Source organism: Ursus maritimus, unplaced genomic scaffold (assembly GCF_017311325.1).
Source record: "Ursus maritimus isolate PB19 unplaced genomic scaffold, ASM1731132v1 scaffold_34, whole genome shotgun sequence".
Classification (NCBI taxonomy): Eukaryota; Metazoa; Chordata; class Mammalia; order Carnivora; family Ursidae; genus Ursus; species Ursus maritimus.
Genome location: NW_024426008.1, coordinates 7,019,883 through 7,045,308, shown reverse-complemented (window position 1 = coordinate 7,045,308; position 25,426 = coordinate 7,019,883).

Genomic DNA, 25,426 nt, shown 5'->3' with positions numbered 1-25,426 from the left:
CACTGTCTGTCTTCTGCCACAAAAGCTAAAGGGAGGGCTTGGGGGATTCCCAGCAAATGAGAAGAGGGTTTGTGGTAGGTAGAATGGGTTTTGTCTCCATCAGTTCCTCCTGGCTAGGTAAGGTCATGTTAGAATCCACGTAACACAGGGCTGATCAAGAAACCCAAAGTATCTAAGAAAATCCAGAGGTATCACCTGGAACGTAGAAGTCCAAACTCAGGGCTTAATTCAGTGACTAACCAATATGTGGGTTTAGGTCTGTTATGTAACTTCTCGGATCCTCAGGTTATTCATGTGCAATGGGAATAATAAGAATTGCCTCATAGAGGTTTTGAAATGATATCAATGAAAGCGTAACACAAATATATGTTAAGCACCTGTTATGTGCCTGGAACTGAATATGAACTGCAGATTCAACCATGAAAAAGGAAGGTGAAGTCGTGGCCCTAATGAGGTTCAGAAGCTTATCTTGAGTAAAGGCATGTGGTATTTAGTGTTCAACAATACATATTTGCCTAGTTCCCCTCACAGTTAGGTTGGGGCAATGGGACTGGGTTCTGACAATGGGGTATAGGTGAATGTGTGAGGCACTTCTGGGCTTGGTCCTGCATGACTGTGCAGCCATTTCTTCCCTTCCACTGTGGTTATGGAGGCCATGTATTCCAGATAGTATAGCTATAGTAGATACATAACTACTACCTGACCTGCATTTGACTGTGGTGGGAGCCAAAAATAAACTTTATCATGTTGAGCCACAAATCTTAGAATTTGTCAGCCACCACAGCCTAGCTTGGCCTATCTCTCTAGGGAAACTGAGGCCTGTCAGCATGGCCTGCCATGTGAGTGAAATTGGAAGTAGATCTTCCTCCAGTTGAGTCTTTTTTCTTTTTTAAAGATTTTACTTATTTGTTTTTGAGAGAGAAAGAACGAGAGGTAGAGAGAGAGCACGTGTAAGCTGGGGGGAGGGGCAGAGGGAGAAGCAGACTCCCCGCTGAGCAGCGGCTTGATCCCAAGGTCCTGGGATCATGACCCTAGCCAAAGGCAGTCACTTCATCGACTGAGCCACCCAGGCGCCCCCTCCAGTGGTACCCAGCCAAGCTGTACTCATAGATTCCTGACCCACAAGAACTGAGATAGTACATGTTCTACTCTTTTAAGTTTCTGAGCTCGGGGGTCATTTGTTACACAGCAATAGAAAACCAGTACAAACACAGCTGTCCATCAACAGGTGAATGGATAAACAAACTGGTATATCCATTCAGTGGAACACAATTCAGCAATAAAAAAGAATGAACTATTGAACTACAATATGGATGAGTCTCCAAATAATAATTAAATAATTAGAAGCAAGACCAAAAAAGTACATGTAAGGTTCAATTGATACAAAATCTAGAAAATGCAAACTAATCTAGAGTGGAAGAAAGCAGATCAGTGACTACCTGGGAATGGGAGTAGGTGGGACAAGAAGGAGTGAGAGCACACAAAAGATTACGAAGAGGCATGAGTAAACCTCGCAGAGTTCACTATCTTGATTGTGGTGATGGCTTCACAGGAATAAACAGGCCAAAACTTAAGGTATATTCTCCAAATATCTGTAGTTTAATTTATGCTAATTATAATTCAATAAGCTGTTAAAAAATATCTTTGTCCAGCTATGCAACTCTAAAATCATTGATTTTGGGGACACCTGGGTAGCTCAGTTGGTTAAGCATCCAACTCTTGATTTGGGCTCAGGTCGTGTCTCAGGGTCATGGGATTGAGCCCCACGTGGGGCTCCCCACTCAGCAGGAGTCTGCTTGAGATGCTTTGTCTCCCTCTCCCTCTGGCCCTCCCCCCACCCTGCTCGCTCTCTATCAAATAAATTAAATTAAGTTAAATTAAAATCATTGATTTTGTTTAAAGATGCGATTTTTGTTTCAGCACCTTGAAAATCCAATGGTGTGCTTTTCCCCTAGCCTTGCATCTACACAAACCAGCACCCTCGTCATCTTGTATACATGTTCACCTACCTATGTCTCCCTGTTAAAGAGGCACCCTCAAATATAAAACCTACTTCCTTTCAAAATAATTACCAGTTAAAAGTGATTGTCAATCCGCTGGCCCAGGTTTGTGGGTATTTCATTTACTCTTATGGCACTGATCTTCCCCTTCACAATCCTACCCCTGAAGCAAGACTAGAGGCTCCTAGGCTCTAGGAGACACAGACACAGCCAAGCAAGCTTGTCAGAGGGTAAACAGATGAGAATTTGCTCAACCAAGTTTATTAGCAATATAAAAAAGAATCAAGCAAGACTGCATTCTGTACATTATAGGGCCTACAGGGAAACAAAAAACCTCTCAGAAACCGCAGCCCACAGTAGTCTAAATGAGGCAGCATGTCCAGTTCTCACCTTCTCAGACCTCTTTAATATGGCTTGTTGGTTGGTTTGCTGAGTTTATTTTTAGTATTCCCCCACTCACTTCTTTAACTTCCCCCCACCTTTGCCAGCTATCTGAAGAGTCACCGTGACAGAAAGCCTACATGATGTGAGCATGAGGCATAAAAGTAGCTAAAATTCTGATATGACCTTAACACCTTCCAAATTATATATTCAAGCACTTGAAACCTTTAGTGGCTGACTAAGCTTCTAGAAGCCATAACTTAGAAGATACCCAATGCATTTTATGATAAATGAATTAGTGGATCATTTGATTTCAGCAGAGCTGAACACCATTCAGTGGTTTTAATTATGTCGTGATTAAAGAAATTACATTTATTATTCGTAGGATTTGCCAAGGAAAGGGTGCCAAATAACATTTTTATTGATGTATTGATACAAATAAACACACACATTATAGACATAGCAGTTTACAAATCATTACTTAATTGTATACTTTTGATGATGAAAGTCCTATTACAAGGCTGTCAGCAAACCCTGTTGTATGTCACTCCTTGAAAAAGACTTGCTGGGAGTCCCTTGAATATTTTGAGATGCACAGGATAACAGTATGCCTTTCTGATACTATCAAATTCTTTTCTCCCCCAATTTGAGAAGTGAGCACTGAAGATACGGTATATCCAACTCATCAGTGGCTGCCCCCTGACATATCTCTCTCCTGACATCTACCTCATCTGTTTGCTTTTCTTTCCTTCCTCTTGCCATCTAACACCATAGCAACTGTCTTTAGCCCTTCAGGGCCCTCCTGGTTTGAACGAGGACTGTGGCAGGCCGGAGGTGAAATGTACAACCCCATGTTTTTCTCTAGTATCAGTCTCATTTGAAAAACAGAATAAATTTAAAGTCAGAGCCACATGGGAATTAAGGAATCAGAGGGCAGAAGTCTACTAGAATAGTATATGTGGATAAGAGATAGGGCTCTGAAGTTAGAATCAAAGTTGATGAGAAGAGAAGGGAACCAGTTCCTAGGAAAGAAAAAAATGAAGGGCTGCTGCTCCATGCTGGGTAAATTATGAAAAGAAGTAAATGAAGTCTGAATTCTACCTCCACTGTTGAAAGCTATGTGAGCTCACTGTCTCAATTTCCTCATCTACCAAAACAGATAATATTTACCTTACAGCATGTACTGATGCCCCAAATCTGACATGTTATAAATAATGTAAAGTTGTAAATATTGTAGAGTAGTCCCCAACACATCATAACTGCTTAGAAGATGATGCAGTACTTCTATAGTATTTTCCAAAGTGTGCTAAGGGGAAAATGTATTTTATGGGACATTATTTGGCATTAAGTGAAAAATAGTTCTGTGGTCAAATTAATTATAATACATGGAGTTAAATAATTTTAAATTGTTTTTTATTAATTTTAGACCTCTGAAAACATTTAATAGCCTAATATCTTTTGGAAAGATATTATATTTGGCATTTCCCAAATTTATTGGATCAAAGGATAATTTTGGCTACATTCTATGGAACACTCATTGGCAGTGGTTAATTACCTAATGGAAGACAAAGAATTTACTTAGGGTATTGGCAAATGAGAAAGTTTAGCTTCAGTGAGTGTCTTCATTTCTAAGAAGAAGCTAGTTTTAATTTTAGCTTACATGTTCTTTCTATTTTAATGTCTAATATTACTTTATTACATAGTTTTATTATGTAATAAATGTGAAATAAATATTAGAGGCACCATAATCTTCTCAATACTCAGGGCTTCTAAAAGGTCTTAATCCAGCCCAGCTCTTTGAGAAAAACTGGTCTTGTATGGCTTGAATTTACCTCCATAGAATTAATAAATAAGACGACCTAGTAAATAAATAGTAAGTAAATTCATAGGAATTCGAGAACTCTGAGCAGTAATAGACTTTTATAAAAATAAAGGGTCAATTCACCAAGAAAACATAGCAACTCAAAATGTGTATATACTCAAAAGAGCTGGAAGGGAGGGCTGCCACCCTAGTGGGCCCAAAGAGGAATTTTGCCTTATAATGAATCAAACCTAGAATCTCACCCGTTCTTGATTTTGATGATATTTAAATGAGATTTTGGACTTGGAGTGAATGCTGGAATGTGTTATGACTTTGGGGACTACTGATTGCATTTTGCATATGAGAAGTCAATGGATTTGGGGGAGCCAGAGGGAGGAGTGTTATGGGCTGTGAACCCCCCAAATTCCTATGTTGAAGTCCTAACCCACAGTACCTCAGAATGTGGCTGTATTTAGAGACAGGGTCTTTAAAGAGATAATTAAAGTTAAATGAGGTCATTGGGATGGACCCTAATCCAATATGACTGACGCCCTTACAAGAGGAGATAAAGACATCCATAAACCATTCATAAGCCCAGGAGAGAGGCCTCAAAAAGAAGAATTCTGCCAACACCTTGATCTTGGCCTTTCAGCCTGCAGAATTGTGAGAAAATACTTTTCTGTTGTTTAAGCCCTCAGTCTGCAGTACTGCATTAGCAAACAAATATAAATCCAAAATATATAAAGTACAACTGACAGAACTAAAAAGAGAAATGGACAATCCACAATTAGAGTTGCAGACTTCGACACTTTTAGTAATGGATAGAACTAGTCAACAGAAAACCAGTAAGGATAGAGAATCGAATAATTTTATCAACCACCTAGATGTAATTGACATTTATACTGTAAGTTGTCATTGTGCGTATAAATTAACATGTATAAAATGCCACCAACAATAGCAGAGTACATGTTCTTTTTAAGTGCACATGGAATATTCACCAAAATAGATCATATTATGTGTCACAGAAAAACATTAATACATTTCAAAGAACTGAAATCATAAAAAGTGTATTTTCTGATCGTAATGGAATTAAACTGGAAATCAATAACAGAGAGATAATAGAAAAGTCTCCAAACTGGTGGCTAAATAATACTTCTAAACAATCTATGAGTCAAAGAAGAAGTATCAAGGGAAATTAAAAAAATATTTTGAACTGAATAGATACAACTATAATAAATAAATAAATAAATAAATAAATAAATACACAATGCATAAATTATTTTTAGAATGCTGCTATATCAATGCTTAGAGGATATTTTTAAAATAGCACTAAGTACTTATATTACAATAGAATCTCGAATCAACAACATAAGCTTCTACCTTAAGAAACTAGACACAAAGAAGTAAATTAAATCCAAATCAAGTACAAGGAAAGAAACAATAACGTTAGCAGCAGAAACCAATAAAATTAAAAACAACAATAAAATATTAGAGAAAATCAATGAAACTAAAATCTTGTTTTTTTAAAAAATAATAAAATTGACAAACTTCTAGCAGTACAGTCAAACTAAAAAAAGAAAGAAACACAAACTACCAGTAACATGAATGATAGAGGAGATGTCATTAATGGCTTTAAAAGAATAATAAGGGGGGGTGCCTGGGTGGCACAGCAGTTAAGCATCTGCCTTTGGCTCAGGGTGTGATCCCGGCGTTATGGGATCGAGCCCCACATCAGGCTTTTCCGCTATGAGCCTGCTTCTTCCTCTCCCACTCCCCCTGCTTGTGTTCCCTCTCTCGCTGGCTGTCTCTATCTCTGTCGAATAAATAAATAAAATCTTTAAAAAAATAATAATAAAAGAATAATAAGGGAATACTACAAACAACTCCACACACATAATTCAACAACTCAGATGAACTGAACAAATTCCTCAAAAACCATAAAGGAGCAAAACTCTCTGAAGATTAAGTAGATTAGAGTCCTTAACTATTAAATAATTTAAATTTGTAACTTAAAAAATTCAAAAAAGAAATCTGCACTCCCATATTATCTTATTTGGGGATCTAATTAAACGTTTAAGAGGAATTAACACCAATTCTAAATAATATCTTTCAGAAAATAGAAGACCCAGAAAAACTTCGCAAACACCCAAATTGGACAAAATACTTCAAGAAAAGAATTCTGTAGACCAATATCTCTCACTGCAAAATAATCCTCAACAATATATTACTAAATTGAATTTAGGAACACAAAGACTAATAACAATCCATAACCAAGTAGGATTTATCCCAGAAATGTAAGACTGGCTTAAAATCTGAAAATCGCTTAAGGTAATCCACCACATTACTATTCTAAAGGATAAAACCCACATGATCCTATCAATAGATGTAGAAGAAACATTTGACATAATTCAACATTCATTCTGGAGAAAAACTTTCAGCAAACTAGGAATATAAAAGAACTTCTACACCCTGATAAAAGGCATCTATAAAAAACCTACAGCCAAGATCACACTCAGTGATCTTGTGAAAGATTTTGTGAAAGGACTGCTTCCGCTCAAGATTAGGAGCAAGGTGAGGATGTCCACTCAATACCCCTATTTAACATTATACTGGAGTTCTTGCCATTGCAAAAGGCAAAAGAAATATTTAAAAGTTACAGATATCAGAGAGGAAAAATTAAAAACTGTCCCTTTGTATAGATGACATGATTATCTATGTAGAAAATCTCACAGAATCTACAAAAAAGACAAAAAAACCCTCTAAAACTAAAGGTGAGTTTAGTGATTATACACATAGTCAATACAGATACAAGAATTCATTTTTATTTTAATATACTGACAATATGCAATTGGACACTGAAATTTTAAAAACAGACATTTATAATGTCTCCAAAAAAAGATATTGTCATGATCTGGAGGTGGGTAAAGAGTTCTTAGATGTGGCACCAAAAGCATGAGGTGTAAAATAAAAAGTTGATAAACTGGATATATAAAAATTAAAAATTTATGCTCCATCAAAAACATTGTTATAAAAATGGAAAGACAAGCTGCAGACAAGGATAAAATATTTGCAGTTCACATACCTGACAAAGGACAGGTATCTAGAATATATAAAGAACTCTCAAACCTCAACAGTAAGAAAACAAGCAACCCAATAAAAAATATTCACGGCTTGAACAGATAGCAAAGGGGGTATATGGATGAAAAATAAATACATGAAAATATATTCAGCATCATTAGTCATTAGAGAAATTGAAGTTAAAACCAGAATGATGCATTCCTACATATCTATTGGAATGGTTAAAGTAAGTAGTACTAACAATACCAAATGCTATCAAGGATGAGAAGCATCTGAAACTTTCACACATTGCTTTTGGTAATATAAAATGGTACAACCATGGGGCACCTGGGTGGCTCAGTCTGTTGAGCACCCAGCTCTTGATTTGGGCTCAGGTCATGATCTCATGGTCAAGAGATCTAGCCCCATGTTGGACTCCCCACTCAGCACAGAGTCTGCTTATCCCTCTCCCTCCTCTTCTGTCCCTCCCCCTGTTTTCTCTAAAATAAATAAATAAATAAATAAATAAATAAATAAATAAATAAATAAAATCTTCACAATGCTACAACCACTATGCAAAACAATTTGGCATTTTCTCATAAAATTAAATACATATTTATTAATATGACCCAGCTTTTTCACTCTTGGGTATTCACTCATGTTTTTCCTTTCCTAAAACAGCCAACATAAAGGACTGAGTTGTTGAATATGGCAGGACCAAAGACAGGAGGAGATAATAGTTGTGATACTCACAAACTGATGAGCAAACAGAAGTTTGGATAGGCTGACAATTTGCCTGAAGTCACATAGAGAGTGAGTGGCAAAAGTGTATTCAAATGCAAGTCATTTATTTTAAATTCTGTGACTTTTCCATTATATTTTAGTGAGATGGGAAGGAAGTCCTTTTGTTAGAGAACTGCTGAGGTGTCTGAGCAGGAGGGGCCACATTATGATTTTCATGGGCCCGGGGCACTTTTGCTTCTTTCATAATAATAATTATTTTTAAATCTTACATTCGATATAACTTTAAAAACATTTTTTTTAGATTTTATTTTTTAAGTACTCTCTACACATGGTGTAGAGCCCAAATTCACAACCCTGAGATCCAGAGTCCCAAGCTCTACCAACTGACCGAGCCAGCCAGGCACCCAGCTTTTGATGTAACTTTAAATATTTCAAATGTTTTCCTACATTAGGCAAAATTTAATAGATTTTTTCAAGGGCCCTAAAATTTTCAATTTTTTAAAATTTTCATTTAAAGAAAATGAAACTTTTTCTTCAATTCCAAAAGTTTGTTTTCTCTCCTGATTTTAAAAGAAATTAAAAATTTTTTGTGGCACCAATGGTAATTCTTCTGACTCCAGTTGGCTTAAATCAGACCTTCAGGGAAAGGGTTAACACATAGTTATTATGTTCCTATAAGCAAATGCATTTGAATCTGTGGATATTTACATTTTTTTTTTCAGTAAAACAACTGAAACTCATTCCCTTCATCCGCACCCAAATACTACAAATTGCCAAGTGATAGTGAAGAGAGAACAAATGATGAAGGGAGCAGACCCTACGTTTCCGGGAAACTGTCAATCAATTATACACCTTCCTTTCTCTGTTGTTGTAAGTATTGGGCCAACTGAGCTCCCAGAGCTGCAGTAATCAGCAGTAGCTGGGTGGGCACATCATTACTTGCATCCCCTACAGGGCAAAGTGAAGCTGATATTTTCCACTTTCAGACATCACTACTCTTTATCAAGGCTATATAGCACACCTCTAATTGGGAAATGGTACCATGAATCAACCGTTGGTCACACCTCTCAAATATCATATGAACGTATTTAATCTGCAGCTCTCTTTAGTAATTTTCTCTATTTCCCACTTGTGTCTTTATTCATTGTTCTTTCTGCCTCAAGTACTCTTTTCCCTCTTCCATTTTTCAGCCTTTCTGGCCAACCTTCAAGACCCAGGCTCCAAAGCCACCTATTCTTTGGCTGCTTTCCAGATCCTTGCTCTCAGAATTCACATCTCTTTTCCTTCTATGTAAATTCTAGTCATCTCTGCCTCTGCTCTGAAACACGTATTGTAGTTAATTGTGTTGTGTCCTTCCCAAGTCCAAGAAGAGAGTTATCTCTCCTATTTTTCTATCTTCTATTCTGCCTAGAAAGTATTTAAAAGCAATTGTTGAATTCGGAGATTGAGTTGAAGTTAAGTTCATCAGTGCTATAATCCTTCCCATTTGAGTCTCCCAGGTATGTTGATTTGAAGATGCAAAATATGCAACTGTTGGGCATCTGAAGAGCTCATGCATGTCGCTAAGCACTTCAGACAATCCTCAATGTCTCTGACATGTACTTCAAAGAATCTGTTAAGGATTCAGGAAGAAGTCACTCAGTTAAATCCCTACGTATTGGATCAAGTAGATCATTAGAAACCACCAGTGACACCTTAAAGCAAGATCCCAAGTCACCTTTGATCACAAAGTCCTTAGCAGCTGCCAGTGTGCTCAGGAAGAAACGCCTGTATTTCCCCAAGTCCAAGCTGTCAGTGGGAGTATCTGCATTGAACCTACTTCCCACCTTCAACGTTCCAACTTCCTTCAGGGTTATTACTAAATAACATTTGCAACTGTAATAGCTACTGTTTCCCAAATGTTGACTGTGTTTCAGGCACTATTTGGTTAAACATACATTGTGTCACTTTTCCTTAAAATATCCCATTAAGTGGGGATCGTTATTACCTTTTAATAAAAACCAAATAAATTCCAAATGGACCCAAACTACTCAAGATGATTGGAACTGTTCTGCACAATCCCATATCTCTTTCTTCTAGCAAGTCTGTAGCATTAAGGGGAAGCGGTAGAGTTAGGGTGGAGTGAAGGGTTATCTCTGGCTTGAAGTGGCCCAACCTTGTGTTATATCAAACGTCTCACAAGTGCTTTGTACAAGGTAGATGCCCAAGAAATGTTGGGGCTGCTGCTGCTGCTTAACATTTATATGAACTCTTGAAAATCTTGAAAATAAAAGGCCAGGGAGAAGTAGTACTTTTAACTCCACAAAAAGAGGCTTGAGGTTTAGAGGCAGGAAAGACTAGAAATGAAAGATACATTCAGAAATTCATGGCTACAATTCACCAGCCTTATACTTGAGGAGGCTTATAGATACCTGAGTGTTTCTGCTGTAGTGCTTCCTACCCTTCCTTTCTAATAAGATAAAGGGGGGAGAGAAGGGTGGCAATGCTAACTTCACAAATACACATTTGAAATTGCTGGTATAGAGGAGGAGGAGGAGGCAATAAAACATTTTTATGATACCACTAGATGTTTAGGACTTACTCCCTTTCTGAATATCTATATCTGGGTGAATTAAAGGAATAATAGTGAGGACCCAGCCATATCATATCAAGAGAGTACAAGCAAGATAGCAGAGGTCCTTTCTGCCCACCTAACACATGGTGGAAGGTTTCTGTGGCTCTCTTCTTGTCCTTCAAAGACTGTGTAGAGCTTCCCCAGCCCACACATGGGTCTGTCCTAAAGCCTGGGAAGTTTCTCTTAAATATGAAGCTTTGTATAATAGAAAAGGCCCGGAGCTGGATTATCAGATACTTGAATTGAGACCAACGGTGCTACTTAAGGCAAATGTACAGATTTGGTGGAGTCGCTTGAAATCCCAAATCTCCACTTACTCGTCTGCAGAGCTAGAACCTCGAACACTTAAAATGCTGATAACCAACCTATCCACAGTGTTGTGAAGATTCAATGAGATAATATACAAAGCGTATTTTGCAGCCTGTAAAAGAGCTATTCGATATTTACTTCTTATTTTTAATTATTTTTGAAATTGAAAATCTAAAAAACTAAGACAGTGGTAATAAAAGAGCTCACAAAAGGGGACAAGCTTAGCATTCACTTGGGAATTAGACATAAAACAATCCTTTTAAGATGTGTTTTTATTCTATGTGGACATTGATTTATCATAAATTATTCATTTTGTCTTTGAGGCTTGTTTAATCAGACAGAGACAATCAGAAAATGTGTAGGTCTAAGTGACTTTAGATACATGCCCACAGATTCACAGATTATCTTTGTTGCCTGAAAAAAAAATCCCGGCCTGGGGCTGGGAGTACTGAACCAGCAGGATTTCTCTTTTCTTTCCTCTTCCTTTCCTATCTTTTTTCCCCTGGGAAGTCTATGAATACCATTTTCTCCTAGTATTCTGTTACCTTTTCTGGGCTTCTATAGGACTACATGGCTCCTACAGAATTAAACTTCAAAGGCAGCAATAAAGAAAAGTTTCGTGCAGTTTTGCAAACATAAGGGAAAAAAATCATAGATTCTGTCAGATTTAGAATCAGAATTAATTTTTCATAAACAAAGCATGATCCACTTACAGTAGCCAACTTAGATGGCAAGACAGATTTCCTCAATGCTACTAAAGAAATCCCCTGCCAGAAGTCTTCAGTAAAAGCATTTATAAACTGGGAACAAAGGACTTTAGAATAACTAAAACCATTTAAAGCAGTAGGGAGAAAAAGCCCAATTTTTCTAAATTTCTGATTGCTAGGGAAAAAGTTTAAAAAATAAATATACATTATGACAACCTAATTCAAGTCCCCCCACCTCCATTGGCTAAGGGAGCCCCATGTTGTGTAACTCATGGCCAGTTCCAGGAGAAGGTCCTTTCTGGTAAACTCAAAAGTCATACAAGATAGTAGGCCATCATCACTCTTTGTTCTTTTGGAGGACTTAATAGGGATGTAATGGAAAAAAATGCTCTCACAAAAAAACAGAAAACAAAAAGTTGATTTCCATTGGAAATAGGAATTTTGCCAGTTGACTATATACCATGATTGGCTTCCTCACTTATATTCTGTCTCTGCCTACTGGGAAGCACTTGGAAAGTTTGGCCGAGCATCATCATTTCAAGTTCGTTTCATACCGACAGGAATAAAAATGATGCTTGCATATATGACGTTCCAAAAATTGCCTTCAAAGCATCATTACAGCAATGAGCATCTCAGAATGGGTTTTTTTTTTTTCCTGTCTTCTTTCACAAACAGCTCATATAGAATATTTTCCCGCCTCGCATCCTTTTAAGTAAAACATCAATTTAAGCCTAGAAAGACTCTAACTAGGGGAGCATTTTGATTCCTTGGGTAGATATGGTGACAATGTAACTAAGCTTGATGCGTGGGGAAGGGCTTCCATGTTTTAGCGTTCTGAAATTCCAAAAGCAAGTCTAGCTTTGCATTTTTGCCAAATTGGAGCTTATGGAAACACTTCAGGGAGTGATTTGGGTTGCAAAGTGTGCTAGGGAAACAAGTTCCTTGACTGAGTGAGTTACATAATGAAAAAAGATGTAAGGTAAACAGCAACAATGACAGGACCTATTATTGTAAGGTTAGCCCAGCAAGAAAAAAGACACCAAATGTAAATACACATATTCATATTTAAAACATATAAATGCAAACCGAGACTCCACGGTGCCAGGATCAAATTCATTCATTGATCCCCAAAGTTCTAGGCTCTACTTGTTGCCCTGGAGCAAGAATAGTACTGGCTCCATTTTCTCCCTTGTCTGATTGGTTTTGGAGCTGCTGTCAAGTGCTCCCTTCCCCAAGTTCTCCATGTTTCTGTATATGTGCCCGCTATCTAGAGAAGTTAGGACTTCCTGTGTTTATTTGTACATGGCAAGACAGAAATACAGACATAACTCCTAGTGACAAGTCATAAGTGGAAATCCCTAAACTCCTTGCCTACTTTAATCTTGAGTGGGATGTCAAATCTGAGGGGCAGGGCACAGGGGCAACCATTCTCGACCTGAGTATTCAGAGCATACAGGTTAGAACCCACAGTTCTAGCTGGTTCTTTGTATATTTTGGATACAAGTCTTTTACTGGATATGTGTATTTGCAAATATTTTCTCTAATGTAGCTGCTTAATCTTCATTCTCTTAATGTCACTTGAAGAGTGGAAATTTTCTATTTTAATGAAATTCAACTTATCAGTTTTTCTTTCATGGATAGTTCTTTCGGCATTGTATCTAAGAACTCGTAGCCAAGGTCACCCAGATTTCCTACTGTGTAATCTTCTAGAAGTTCTGTAGTTTTGTGTTTTACATTGAGGTCTGCGATTCATTTTGAGAAATTTTTTGTGAAAGATGTAAAGTATATGTATAGATTCATTGCTTTTTAATTTTGTTGTTGTTCGGTTTGGTTGTTTGTTTTGTTTTTTGCCTGTGGATGTCCAGCTGTTCCGGCACCATTTGTTGAAAACATTATTGTTCCTTCATTGGATTGCATTCATTTGTTCATCAAAGATTAGTTGACTATATTTGTGTGGTCTGCTTCTGAGCTCTCTGTTTCATTGATCTATCTGTTCTTTTGCCAATACCACGCTGTTTTGACTACTGTAGATTTACATTAAGTTTTGAAGTCAGATAGTGTCAGTCCTCCAACTTTGTACTTCTTCAATATTACTTTGGCTATTCTGGGTCTTTTGCCTTTATATATAAACTTGTCAACGAGTTGTGGTTTTTTTAATGTAAATTCAGGATACAACCTATAGAGTCTAAAGATTACAAACCAACATGAAAGCATATGTTTCCACTTTTACATTTAATAGAGTAAACATCATGGTGATCACTTAAAAATAAGGATGATTTGTTTGCCACAAACTCAAATGACCTTTTTCAGAGCCCCTGTCTTACAAGCTATGTTGCTAGGGAAAGATAAGTTTTTCCTCCTTGCAAGTGTCATTTGTCAGAAAAGGCAAAGAAGAAGAGAAGTAATTTCTAACTGTGATACTATTGAATGTATAAAAGTGTGGGCCCTGTTTATGTTTCCTCCATTTTTCTTGAACGATATGGAAAATGGTACATCCCAAAGGCTAACAACTAGTAGTAAAGATAGGGGTTTATTTCTCCCAAAGATTAGGCACAGGAAATTTGAGATACATCTTTCTCTAAAATTCAAAATCTTTTGGGTCTTCTTCATTTAATGCCTTTGACTTCTTAGGTAAAAACTCAAGTTTCTCTGTAGATTTGAGGCAACTTGGGCAATTTTAGAGAAAAAACATATTAAGTGGACTACCTATATTAGGACCAGAAATGGTTTCAAATTCTTGGAAGAGAGGTGCCTGGGTGGCTCAGTCGGTTAAGCATCTGCCTTCAGCTCAGGTCATGATCTCAGGGTCCTGGGATGGAGCCCCACATTGGGCTCCCTGCTCAGCAGGGAGTTTGCTTCTCCCTCTGCCCCTCCCCCTGCTCATTCTCTTTCTCTCTCTCCCCCGCCCCAGCAAAAATAAATCAATTTTTAAAAATCTTTTTAAAAAAATTCTTGGAAGAGTTAATGCATATGGTAGATTAAATCATTCATTATTAACTCTCCAAAATCTTCCATCAGTTCTTAGAGCCTACTTACATTCACATAACTCTTCCCATTCCTTCTTTCAGAGGCTTTCCCCCAAGATCTTACCTCATTCTAAAAACATCTTTGTGAGCAGTTTTTCATTAACAGGCATGTTCCACATTTATTTAGCTGCCATTCTTTCCTTCATACCTATGTCAACTCTGTTAAACTTTGTAGGACAAGGATGGGTATCTCAACTTGACCCCATATAATAAGACGTTAAAAGCAAATTTTCAACAAGGAATAGGGTAACAATCATTTACAGGAGAGAGTACAATCAGTATGTCTTCACTAGGAGACCAAGGTCATGCTGTAAGCATTTTATATTGTCACATGGTGGTTTTAGTATTGGGCTTAAAAAAAAAAAGAATCAGTAGATCTTTACATACATGCACACACACAAACACTCTATGCAAAATCAGATCTTCTTCCCATGATATCAGCAAGGAACATCCTTCATTGTCCATTCTTCTCAGTTTCTAAATAATATGAGTCCCACCCAATGGAAGTCCTGTTTTGGAGTGATTCATCTCTTTCAGTAACATTACCAGCATTTCCACTTCGTTCCAGTTACAAGATGCAGTCGCCAGAATAATTTAATGCCCTCCCGCTAATTGCCTAGGCTAATAGAGGAACTGCTACAGCTCTTCAAATGCTTTTCATTTACATGTTGATTTCTCGCTTCCCACTTGGGAAAGGTGTGTTTGGCTCTAACTGCTTTTGATCTAATGGTTTTGTAGCCTGACCTACTTTCATTTTTCTTACTGCTGACATTTATTTTATTTTCTTTATTTAAGGGCAGAAAATAACAGAAAAGGTAATCAGCATGCATTTAGGTCATTGTAACTGTCCCAGTTACATTTGCATTTTTCTGCTTAAACTCCAATGCTGCCTTTGAATGATTTAAGATATTTGGACAAGGGGAAAAATAACACTTCCTTCCCATAAATCCAGAGCAAAAACAAAGAGAATACATAATCCACCTGCCTTGATTTGGGACCATGTAAGTTACAACAGCTACAGTCAGATTTTGCCTGGGCTCCAAGATATCATCCCTTTAGGACCAAAATCCAGGTAAGGCAGAGAGCCTCATATTCCCCCACAGCACCAGAGGCTTTGAAGGACCCAGCAAACAGAAGCTACCTTTTTGATTACTGAGTTTCAAGGCAGAGTGTGATCTTTGTCCCGCAGAGGAGAGGTGACATCCAACAGAGGAATCCCAGAGCTCTGTCTTACTCTTTCACTACAGGGAATAATACAAGAATTATGTATGCTTCCAGGGTCATTTACATATTTCAAGAATCAGAATGAGGTTCGTATAGACCTGCAAAATGATTAAGTAGCAATGAGGACACTGCAACTAAGAGGTAAAATTGTGCCGCACTATTGGGGTATTTGGGACAGACACTCGAGACAGAATCACGGTGATGAGCTTAGTAATAAATGGGCTCCAGAGGGGTAGGAGCTCATCCAAACCACCAGTTAGAGGGCCTTATGTCAGTTTCTCAGTTATGGTTTTCTTTTACTCCTCAAGGATTCAGAGTGCAGCATTTCCCAAACTGTTTCTACTTTGTGATAGTTGCTCCTAAGGTTTCTGTAGTCAAATTAAGTTTGAGGAATGCTGGTTTACAGAGAGTTTGTTTGTTTTCAATTTCAATTTCTCTTTGTTTTTATTTTTATTATTTTTTTCTCTTTGTTTTTAATATGGAGATGTGTGTTATGACTCTTCCAAAAGAGAGGAAAGGTATTAAATATATTCCAAACCAATTGACCAAGGAATTCCCTTTATGAAATGACACTATTCTGTAATTGTTCAATTGAAATCACATGTGCATATGGTTACACAATAAAATTTCCAGATGAAATGGTAATGACCATCACAGTCTCTGACCCCCATTTCTGGCCACTATATTCCTACTCTAGCAAGAAACTTCCTTCAACTAAGTCTGTTTTTAAGATTTTCTGGTCATTACCTAATTTCTCTATCACACACTTGACTGAGTTATCAACCTTTGAAATGAACTTTTGACCATCTGTATTGATGAGCTGGGATTTTTAGCTAACTTATACTATGTGTCTACTCTGTCTTCCTCTTCTTAAAATAGCTGTATAATTATTTTTAGTCATGTTAATCATGAGTTTTGTGACTTTAAATGAATACACAAAACTGTTTATTATGCCATCTACTTTTTTGTCCTTTTTATTTCAAAGTAATTTTAGGTTTATGGAAGATTTATAAAGATAGCACAGAGAGATTCCATACGCCCTTACCCAGCTTCTCTCAATGTTAACATCTTATATGACCATGGTGCATTCATCAAAATAAAGAAACTGACATTGGTATAATACTACTGACTATATGAGAGACATTTTTCTCTCCGTGTATTCTTTCCTGTTCCATGAGCCAATCTTAGATAGCACATTGTATGTAGTTGACTTGTCCCCTGACTCTCCTTTAATCTATGAGAGTTTCTTAGTCTTCTTTGTCTTTCCATCACCCCTGAACTTTCAAAGAGTACTGGTCAGGTTTCTATCCAGTGTTTTATCATGATTGTACTGAAGTTACAACTCTGGGGGAAGAATACCACAGAGGTGCCCGTCTTTTCATGTCAGGGGTACATGACATCAGTGTGACTTATTATTGGTGATATTAACCTCGATCACTTGGATCAGAGGCCATCAGCCAAGTTGCTCCACTGTAAATTACCATTCTTCCCTTCCCGAGCACTACTCAGTAGAAGAGCAAAGCTATTCTCTCCAGGGTAGAAGAATTAAGCTCGAACTCCTGCAGTCAGAGTATCAAAGAGTTTATGGGTATATGTTAAAATCACCACAAAAAGATAGTAAATTTAAGGGGAAGATACTTTGAGACTATGCAAATCTTGCCTTAAAGATTCTCCCACTAATTTAGAATTCATCAGTGGACCTTGCCTGCAGTAATTATTGCTGTGGTATTCTAATGGTGATTTTCTATTTCCCTCATTACTTCTGTATTTATAAATTAGAATTCTTCTATAAGGAAGATTTGTTCTCTCTCTCCTATTTAGTCATGTATGTATATATGTATTCAAACATTATTTATACCAGTATGGTCTCATGGATATTGAACTTTTTCTTTGCATTACAATTCAATAATATAATTCATTTCCTCACTTAAATTGTTCCACTTTTAACCACTGGCAGCTCTTTGAAGTTAACTCTTATGTCCTTTTGACATGCTCCCTTTATTTTAAGGACTTTCTTACTTTCTGTCACTATGAGATAGTTTAGACTCATATTTATCCTAACCCAACCCTAAACAAGCCGTTTCTCCAAGGTTTCCCTGGTTTATCAAAGAACGTTACTTAAAAACAAATATCTGGGGGCATCTGGGTGGCTCAGTTGGTTGGGCATCTGCCTTCAGCTGGGGTCATGATCCCAGGGTCCTGGAATCGAGTTCTGCGTCAGGCTCCCTGTTCAGCAGGGAGTTTGCTTCTCTCTCCGTCTCTCTCAGTGCTCTCTCTCAAATAAATAAATAAAATCTAAAAACAAAACAAAACAAATATCTGGATCCTAGGTGTACTTATTGTGAATGGAGTATCACTGTTTGTAGCCCCTTTCAATGGACCGGGCTAGGAAATAAAGTATGTATGCTACGTATACACACATATCTATATTGATTTCTGTACTTGTGTGTGTGTGTATGTGTATAAACATGAGTTCATACTGGTATCTCTGGCTCTATCTGGCATTGGTTTCAACCTAGTATTTCCAACTTGCTTATTTGTAACTTCTTTCTCTGACAGTGAAAATGACTGGGCTCTCCTAATCTACAATATATTTACTTATTTATTGAAACTACTATATGGATATAGTTAGTTTCAGAGTTGCTGAAATCATATTCCTATAAGAAAAAGTTTATAAACTATAATGTTTGTGTACAGTTCTTCTTTCTTTAGGCTTAGAAAATCTAACTTTACTGTTTTTCAGGAGTATTTAGCTTCTTTCTTCCCTCTCCCCTTCAATGAGTTTATTGCATTCACTTGTAATAACACAGTTAATGTGGAATATTACAGATTATGGCAAAGTCCTATATCTACGATCACAGTACCGTATAGAAGAGTTACATTGCTCTAAAAATTGTCTTGTGTGATCCATTTGGAGTCTACGCCTTCTCTGTTCCCAATTCCTGGGAACCACTAAACTGTTTTCCATCTCTATATAGTTTTGTCTCTTCCAGATTGTTGTGTAAAGTAAATCATACAATATATAGACTTTGGGGTCTGATTTCTTTCACTTAGCAAAATACATTTATATTTTATCCATGTTGTTGAGTGAATTAATAGTCTGTTTCTTTTTATTGCTGAGCAATATTCCAATGTATGGATGTACCCAGTTTGTTTATCTATTCATCCACTGGAAGGACATTTGGGTTGTTTCCAGTTTTTGACAATTATGAATATAGGTTTTTATGAGAACATAAAATTATGATTCACTTGGGAGCATGACCACTGAGTCATATGGTAAGTGTGTGCTTTTAAGAAATTGCTAGACTTTTCCAAAATGGCTGTACCACTCTGCATTTCCATCAGCAGGGGAATGAGAGTTCTGTTGTTCCTCTTTGTCTTTCGTGCCTGGTATTGTCAGGGTTTCAGGGGGATTTCTTTTGTTTGTTTTTATTTTTAACTATTCGAAGAGTTGTGTAGTTGTATTTTATTGTAGTTTTAACTTGTATTTCCCCAAAGAAATAGCCAGTGAAGCTGCACAGGCACAGAATATCCCTTTGTGGAAGATTATTAATTACTTATTCAATTTATTTTATACATATAGGACTATTCAAGTTATCTATTTCTTCTTAAGTGAATTTTCATAGTTTGTGTCTTTTAAAGAATTGGTTCATTTCACTAAGCTTATAGAATTTATGGGCAGAGAAGTATTTTTAGCAATCTCCTATTATCCTTTTAATCTTTGTTGAGTCAATGGTGATGCCCCCTCTTTCTCTCCTGATATTGGTCTTTTGTGTCTTTTCTCTTTTATTTCTTCGTTAGTCTGGTAGAGATTTGTTCTTGTAATGATTTTCTCAAGAAACAGGTTTGGATTTCATTGATTTTCTTCTTGTTGTTGTTTTCTGTTCTTAATTTTATTGATTTCTATGCTAATCTTTATTATTTTTTTTTTTCCTTCTGCTGTTTTAGGTTTGTCTTCTTTCTCTAGTTTCTTAATTTGGTAACTTAGATTACTGGTTTTTAGATCTTTTTATTTTCTAATATAAGCATTTAATGCTGTAAATTTCTCTAGGAGTGTAGTTCCAGTTGTATCATACCAATTTTGATGTTTTATTTCCATTTTAATTAAGTGCGAAATACATATTTTTTTAATTTCCCTTTGACTTCTTATTTGACTCAAAGGTAATTTAGAAGCATACTGCTTAGTTTCAAAATAGTTTTTACTCTTCTCTGTATCTTTCTGTTGTTTATCTCATGTTTAATTTTATTATGAACCAAGAAGATACTTTGTATTATTTAAATTCTTTTAAGTCTGTTAAATTTGCTTTTATGGGTGAGGGTTTGGTCTATCTTGGTGAATGTTTTATGTGCACTTGAAAAGAATGTCTATTCTGCTGTTGTTAAGTAAAGGATTCCATAATTAGGGGCACCTGGGTGGCACAGTGGTTAAGCGTCAGCCTTCGGCTCAGGGCGTGATCCCGGCATTATGGGATCGAGCCCCACATCAGGCTCCTCCGCTATGAGCCTGCTTCTTCCTCTCCCACTCCCCCTGCTTGTGTTCCCTCTCTCGCTGGCTGTCTCTATCTCTGTCGAATAAATAAATAAAATCTTTAAAAAAAAAAAAAGGATTCCAATTAAGTACATTTGTTGACAGTATTGTTCTAGTTATCTATATCCTGAATTATTTTCTACTTACTTGTTTTGTCAACTGCTGAGAAGAGATTGTTGAAGTCTCCAACTATATATTTGTATATTGTCTATTTATTCTTTCAAATCTAACAGTTTTTGCTTCATGTATTTTGAAGCTCTACAGTGCAAATACAATTAGGATTTGTAGGCTTCTTGAAAAATTGCCCTTTTATCACTATGTCATGTCCCTTGTTCCAAATACTTCCTTGCCTGAAATTAGCTAGTCCACCTTTTTTTTTTTTAGTTAGTAATTGTATAATATACCTCTCTCCATCCTCTTAAAATATCTATGTTTTTATATTTAAGTGAATTCTTGTAGATAACATTTAGTTCAGTCTTGCTTTTATCCATTTTCACAATTTGTCTTGTAAGTGGCATGTTTAGATCATGCACCTTTTTGATATGGTTGCATCAACATCTATCATCAAGCTAACAGTGTTCTATTATTTTTTTTCTGCTTTTTTCTTATGTTAATTGAGCATTTTTATGATTCTATTTTATTTCATCTCTTAGTTTATTTATACTTTTTGCTACCTCTTTTCTAAAGTTAGCTATATATTTATTTTCACATTGTCAATGCTGACAACACTGTGCTCAAAAATCGTAATTCTGAAACAGTTTCCTATACTTTGCCTATAGGTTAGGCCTAAATTTTATATTTACAACACAATGGCTATGTAATATTATTCATTGGAAAATCGTAAGGGGTGCTACGATTACATTCCCTTCTTCTCAGTTAAGTACATAATCCTCTGCACTATTCACAGAAAAATATCCAAAAGGTCTCCCATTTCTAACGTGCCCATAAGTACTCAAAAGCATGCTGCATTTTGCTGTATAGTTGAACCATACTTTTCTCAAGCAGTTTTATTCCTTATTTACAGTGTTTCTTATTGATGCTCTTTCTTTCTTTCCATGAAGATGACACATATGTAATAGTCACCATATCCTTATCTCGTCTGAAGTTTACAACATTTTTCTACTGGTAGAATTCATTCAGCTATTTTCCTTAAGCCCACTAACTTCCCATTGCAATTTTGACCATGACTTTTTTTGCACAGTGTGTTGTTCTTTCATAAGTATCTAATTGTCTTTTTATTTTGTTCCCTCTTCATCACATTTTAAACTTATTTCACTGATTCATTTTTCAAGAATCCTCTGTTCTGCTCGAATTTGGATTGATTTTTCTCTAGGCCTACTGGGGCACTCATTACTGCTCTCCTAGTGTGGAGTAACTGTTCCTTGGATCCTCTACCTCCCTCCTTCTAGAGTGCTTACTGCTTTGCTGGAACACTTCCTTAAGTATCCTCACAGGAAAATGTGCTTTGGGAGGAATATGGGTAAAATTTTTATCCTTTATATATCTGAAAACTGCCTTTATTCTGATCTCAAAATAATAATAGTGATGACGATGATGATGGTGGTGGTGGTGATTTGCTTAAGTAGAGAAATACACGTTAAAAATCATTTTTCTGTTATAAATTAAAAGCCATTGCTCCAATTTTGTAACCAAGAATTTTGATACTCTGAGTCTTGATTCTTTAAGGTGATTGGTTTTTGCTCTTTGGAAGCTTATATAATCTTTTTTTTTTTCCTTCCTGTACTGAAATTTCATGTTGATGTGTCTAGGCGTTGGTTTTATTACAAGTACCTTACTTGGCACTCAGAGCTTTCTTTCAGAGTCTTTGTCATTCAGATGGTCTATCTCTCGGATTGACCTTCTCTCACATTTTATGGTAATCTTTGTGTTCTACATTTTAGGGAAATTTATTTACTTTATCTTCAATGACCCTTTTTTTTAGTAACCATAGTTTTATTTTTTTAAAGATTTCTTATCACCTAATTATTCCAATTCCATATCATTTGTTTGTTTTGAGGGTTCATATCTTGTTAGTTTTCTTGAGTACAGTAATAAAAGGGCTGTTCGTTTTTAAAAGTTGCTGTTTGTTTGCTTAAGTTCATTTCTATGTCCTAAGTCAAGGGTCAGTTTTCTATCTGTTTATAATCTGTTTTCATCCAGGGTCAGTGCTTCTATTTGTTTCTGATCTGTATTTTTCCTGGTTTAGGCTGTTCTCAAATGTTCGACTAGAATTGGTTATCCAGTCATGTATAAGAATAAAGCAATAAAAAGAATGGCTGGGATTGGTGTTATTGGAGAGGTTTTATAACTGCCAGTGATAGTCTTAAGTAAGGTAGGATGGGCTCTTCAAGTGACAGGAAATGAAGGATTTTATTCTGGGACACAATCATCCACACTAGCTACTCCAAAATCATTCAAAGCAATTTGTTCAACTCATTTGGGAGGAAAAATATCTGAGGTTCATTTGGTCTGAGATTTAAATGCCTGGCTGTCAGCCTCTGTAACTCAATATGGGGTGGTTTATTGTTCTGTGTAGACTTCTGATTAATTATTCTCTATGGGTTTAGATCCATCTTTCACTCATGCTCCATTGGACTTGCAAATTTGAATTAGAAGCTTTGTCAAAGTTCTGCTGGAAAAGTCAGCTGCCTTATTCTCAGAGACTTTTGTCTGTATAATTTAGGCTTTGGTTTCCACTTCTCAGCTTCATCAGTTGAAAATTCCATCCTTTTTCTATCTTCTGGAAATTTGATGGAGTTTGTCATTCTATATTATGCCCAGTACCTTCCCTATTAGCTTTATTACTTTGGATTTATACCAATGTTATTTTAGTTTTATTCTATTGAGATCTTGTGAGGTAGAAGGGATAAACGCAGTTACCCAGTCTTCTATCTTAAACCAGAAGCTTTTGCAACAAGTATAAATGCTTTCCCCCCAAAAAAGTGTTAAGAGAAGATACTGATATCTGTTAAAGTTGCTGTGATGGAAAAACAAATAAACAACAACACCCGAGTGGGAGTTCAGGAGACAAGAGATTTAATCCCAACTCTGCTGAGAAATCACCCCTTTACACGTAGATTATTTCCTCATTAATTAGGGTGTTTGCCTCCGCACTGCCTCTGATAGTACATGACTCTTACCCTTTTTCATGGAAATCACTATGGTGGAATAGATAGAACATGGGCTTTGTGTTAGATGGACGTTAGTTTAAATCCTGACCCAGCCACTTTTAGTCCTGAAGACATTGCGAATTACTTACACCTCACTGGGTCTCAATTTCTTAATGATATCTGCCATGTATGCTAAGAAAAGAACTATTTGTTTTTCTAACATAAGAAGATAAAAAAGAATATAAGTAAATATGTTATTTGGATTTAACACAAAATTTTACTAGAATACAGGGGCTCTTTGTTATACTGTTGTGCTGATTATTCTCTGATTGCCTCCCTAGGTTCATTTTCTACATTTTTCTGCCCAGCTCTGAATCCTGGGGTACCTGCCTGGAGCATTTCTTGGGTACTTAGGCTAAGTTTGAGATTAGAGGACAAGAGAAAGGAGACAAAGGAAGTTATGGGAGAGGTTTTTTTTCCTGCTCCTTCACTGCAGGGAGGTGCCTTCTTTCATAAGTCCCAGTCCAGAAGCCCCTCCTCTGCTGTCCCAATTTATCTGGGCTTCATTAACAATATTTTCCTCTTGGGCCCTTTGAATGTAAGAAGGTGGTAACATCTTCCTGTGATGTTTGTCTCTGTGTACTTCACCATCTTCTGTTTTTCTCCTTAAGCCTACCCACCCTTCTGTAACTAAAGCCTCATTAGAGTCTTTTCATTTGAGCTGTCTTCATTTATTGTTTCTTTCCTGGATCATGATTGATATAATTGGTGACTAAACATCTGTTAAAAGCAATGTTCCAACACATTTCTTAGAGAGAATAACGATGGGGAGAAAGACAAGAAAAGGTGTTTTCCTCCTTAACTGGGGTAGAGGGACCCTATAACATTTTAAAAAGCCAGTAGTTTTCTTGGGCACCTTTCCAGCTCTCATCTTCATGCCTACCATTTAGTCAGATTTTGCAACAAATATTTTCCCAAGCATCCAACTGCAGCACCCATGCTGTGCGAAGAGGCATAATCTACTTCAGCCTTTCCCCTCTTGATATGAAGATGTGACATTTGTTTAACCTAAGCAAGTCCACAAAAAATAGCATTATCCCATTTTCAACTTCCAAACTGATTGCCAAGTCTAAGCTCCTCCAAGTAGTATTTTTGAGCTGCCTCTGCCATTGTGTCTTCTCTGTCCTGCCTAAAATCTATCAGAAGAAATTGCATCTGTTACATCATTAATAGGACCTTGGACCAGGGTCACCAGGCGCTTGCCTTGTGTTGTAAGTTCAGTACCTTCTACATACACCAGAACACCGATGCGGATGAAGCTGCTGGGCACTGCACAGTGTGCTCTATAAATTGAAGATACAGTATGTAAATATAAATCAATAAATAGTTAATTAAATGCAAGTGAAGTTACTGTCATTGGTGAGCTCATTTGGAAGGGTACAAAGAGCTGTTTGTCAAATATAATTACCATCATTCTCTCAAAAAGTAGCAGGGGCTTCCTTGAAAAGAACCAACGTGTTCTTTGAACCTAAGAGGGAGTGGGGAGGGAACTTACCAAACTGGGTGGAGAGATTCTTCAAGGCTGAAAACACACGGAGAGTAAAAATTTGAGGCTGAGGTAAGATGAAGAGTCAATATGCCTGAAACGAAAGGAACAAACCAGTAATAACAATTTTTAAAAGTAATATTAATAAAAAATAAAAAATAAATAAATAAATAAATAAATAAATGTACATTGGCAAATAAGCACAAGGAGTGATCCTGAACTCTGATGTTTTATATTTTAAGTTTATAAAGAAAAAAATTTTTAAAAACATAAGATACTTCCCAGTAGCTCAGGACAATGTTTTTAAAGCAAGGGTGTTTATGGCCCTGAATTCCACGGGATTTAAATGTAGTGACAAGGTTTTACCAGAGTTTTCAAG